Source organism: Rhipicephalus microplus, unplaced genomic scaffold (assembly GCF_043290135.1).
Source record: "Rhipicephalus microplus isolate Deutch F79 unplaced genomic scaffold, USDA_Rmic scaffold_54, whole genome shotgun sequence".
NCBI lineage: Eukaryota > Metazoa > Arthropoda > Arachnida > Ixodida > Ixodidae > Rhipicephalus > Rhipicephalus microplus.
In genome coordinates, this window is record NW_027464627.1 from 1810857 (window position 1) to 1815227 (window position 4371).

The following is a 4371-nucleotide window of genomic DNA, read 5'->3' on the forward strand; positions in this document are numbered from 1 at the left end:
TAACCTAACGTAACCTAACCTAACCTATTCTAACGTAACCTAACCTTACCTGACCTAACCTAACCTAACGTAACCTAACCTAACCTAACATAACCTAACGTAACCTAACCTAACCTAACCTAATGTAACCTAACCTAACCTAACCCAACCTAACCCAACCCAACCCAACCCAACAACACCCAACCCAACCTAACCTAACCTAACCTAACCTTACCTAACCTAACCAAATTATCCTTACCTAACCTAACCTAACGTAACCTAACCTAACCTAACCTAACGTAACCTAACCTAACCTAACGTAACCTAACCTAACCTAACCTGACCTAACCCAACCTAACCTAACCTAACCTAACCTAACCCAACTCAACCCAACCCAACCTAACCTAATCTAACCTAACCTAACCTAACCTAACCTAACCTAACCTAACCTAACCTAACCTAACCTAACCTAACGACGGTTGCAAACGCTTTCACATTAGATATCGTAGTTCCCGACTTGTAATGTTGAAAAACACTACATCTCACTAAGTGACATTGTTTAATGCGGTTTTACGACGGTTGATATGTCAACCTAACCTAACATTCGCACTTGTATCTAAAGACGCTCAATTACACTGTTTCGTTCACAATTACGATATTTGCTTGACCTCACAGTTTCTCACCAACTTATTACTGTACAGAACGCTGTATCTCGCTAAATGACATCGTTCTTTAAGGTTTCACGATACTTGCATGCGCTTTACCGAGAATGTCACAACATAGCAGTTTCGCACTTGTAACGGTACAACACGCAGTATTTGGCTTGTTCATGCCGTTTTGTGTGCTTTCACAACATTTTACCTATCGCAGTTTCGTACTCGCAATAAAACAACACTATCTCGTTAGAAGACGTCGTTTTTGGTGGTTTCACGACGCTACCTAGCTTAAACTAACATAACTCAACCTAACATAACCTTCGCACTTCTATCGTTAGAAAACGTTTTACTCGCTACTTTACATTGCTTTCTACAACATTACGACGGTTTCAAGCGCTTTCACATTAGATATCGCAGTTCCCAACTTGTAAAGGTGAAAAACACTGCATCTCACTAAGTGACATTGTTTATTGCGGTTTTACGACGGTTCATACCTTAACCTAACGTAACCTAACCTAACCTAACCCAACCTAACCTAACATAACCTAACCTAACCTAACCTAACCAAACCTAACCTAACGTAACCTAACCTCACCTCACCTAACCTAACCTAACGACGTTTGCAAGCGCTTTCACATTAGATATCGCAGTTCCCAACTTGTAATGGTGAAAAACACTGCATCTCACTAAGTGACATTGTTTAATGCGGTTTTACGACGGTTCATATCTTAACCTAACCTAACATTCGTACTTGTATTGAAAAACGCTCTATTACACTGTTTCGTTCACAATTACGATATTTGCATAACCTCACAGTTTTTCACCAACTTATTGCAGTACAGAACGCTGTATCTCGCTAAATGACATTGTTCTTTAAGGTTTCACGATGCTTGCATGCGCTTTAACGAGAATATCACGATATAGCAGTTTCGCACTTGTAACGGCACAAGACGCAGTATCTGGCTAGTTCATGCCATTTTGCGTGCTTTCCCAATATTTCACCTATCGCAGTTTCGTACTCGCAATAAAACAACACTATCTCGTTAGATGACATCGTTTTTGGTGGTTTCACGACGCTACCTAGCTCAAACTAACCGAACCTTCGCACTTCTATCGTTAGAAAACGTTTTATTCGCTACTTTACAATCTTTTCTACAAGATTACGACGGTTTCATGCGCTTTCACATTAGATATCGCAGTTCCCGACTTGTAATGGTGAAAAACACAGCATCTCACTAAGTGACATGTTTAATGCGGTTTCAGCGCGGTTCATATCTTAACCTAACCTAACCTTACCTAAACCAACCTAACCTAACCTAACCTAACCAAACCTTACCTAACATACCCTAACCTAACCTAACCTAACCTAACCAAACCTAACCTAACCTAACCTAACCTAACCTAACGTAACCTAACCTAACCTAACCTAACCTAACGACGTTTGCAAGCGCTTTCACATTAGATATCGCAGTTCCCGACTTGTAATGGTGAAAAACACTGCATCTCACTAAGTGACATTGTTTAATGCGGTTTTACGACGGTTCATATCTTAACCTAACCTAACATTCGCACTTGTATTAAAAAACGCTCTATTACACTGTTTCGTTCACAATTAGGATATTTGCATAACCTCACAGTTTTTCACCAACTTATTGCAGTACAGAACGCTGTATCTCGCTAAATGACATCGTTCTTTAAGGTTTCACGATGCTTGCATGCGCTTTAACGAGAATATAATAATATAGCAGTTTCGCACTTGTAACGGTACAACACGCAGTATTTGGCTTGTTCATGCCGTTTTGTGTGCTTTCACAACATTTTACCTATCGCAGTTTTGTACTCGCATTAAAACAACACTATCTCGTTAGATGACGTCGTTTTTGGTGGTTTCACGACGCTACCTAGCTTAAACATAACTCAAACTAACCGAACCTTCGCACTTCTATCGTTAGAAAACGTTTTATTCGCTACTTTACAATGTTTTCTACAAGATTACGACGGTTTCATGCGCTTTCACGTTAGATATCGCAGTTCCCGACTTGTAATGGTGAAAAACACAGCCTCTCACTAAGTGACATTGTTTAATGCGGTTTTAGCGCGGTTCATATCTTAACCTAACCTAACCTTACCTAAACCAACCTAACCTAACCTAACCTAACCAAACCTTACCTAACATACCCTAACCTAAACTAACCTAACCTAACCAAACCTAACCTAACCTAACCTAACCTAACGTAACCTAACCTAACCTAACCTAACCTAACCTAACGACGTTTGCAAGCGCTTTCACATTAGATATCGCAGTTCCCGACTTGTAATGGTGAAAAACACTGCATCTCACTAAGTGACATTGATTAATGCGGTTTTACGACGGTTCATATCTTAACCTAACATTCGCACTTGTATCTAAAAACGCTCTATTACACTGTTTTGTTCACAATTACGATATTTGCATAACCTCACAGTTTTTCACCAACTTATTGCAGTACAGAACGCTATATCTCGCTAAATGACATTGTTCTTTAAGGTTTCACGATGCTTGCAAGCGCTTTAACGAGAATATCACAATACAATATAGCAGTTTCGCACTTGTAACGGTAGAACACGCAGTATTTGGCTTGTTCATGCCGTTTTTTGTGCTTTCACAACATTTCACCTATCGCAGTTTAATACTCGCTATAAAACAACACTATCTCGTTTAGATGACGTCGTTTTTGGTAGTTTCACGACGCTACCTAGCTTAAACTAACCTAACCTAACCTAACCTTCGCACTTCTATCGTTAGAAAACGTTTTACTCGCCACTTTACAATGTTTTCTACAAGATTACGACGGTTTCAAGCGCTTTCACATTAGATATCACAGTTCCCAACTTGTAAAGGTGAAAAACACTGCATCTCACTAAGTGACATTGTTTAATGCGGTTTTACGACGGTTCATACCTTAACCTAACCTAACCTAACCTAACCTAACCTTACCTAACCTAACCTAACCTAACCCAACCCAACCCAACCTAACCTAAGCTAACCTAACCTAAACTAACCTAACCCAACCTAACCTAACCTAACCTAACCCAACCTAACCCAACCCAACCCAACCTAACCTAACCTAACCTAACCTAACCTAACTTAACCTAACCTAACGTAACCTAACCTAACCTATTCTAACGTAACCTAACCTTACCTGACCTAACCTAACCTAACGTAACCTAACCTAACCTAACATAACCTAACGTAACCTAACCTAACCTAACCTAATGTAACCTAACCTAACCTAACCCAACCTAACCCAACCCAACCCAACCCAACAACACCCAACCCAACCTAACCTAACCTAACCTAACCTTACCTAACCTAACCAAATTATCCTTACCTAACCTAACCTAACGTAACCTAACCTAACCTAACCTAACGTAACCTAACCTAACCTAACGTAACCTAACCTAACCTAACCTGACCTAACCCAACCTAACCTAACCTAACCTAACCTAACCCAACTCAACCCAACCCAACCTAACCTAATCTAACCTAACCTAACCTAACCTAACCTAACCTAACCTAACCTAACCTAACCTAACCTAACCTAACGACGGTTGCAAACGCTTTCACATTAGATATCGTAGTTCCCGACTTGTAATGTTGAAAAACACTACATCTCACTAAGTGACATTGTTTAATGCGGTTTTACGACGGTTGATATGTCAACCTAACCTAACATTCGCACTTGTATCTAAAGAC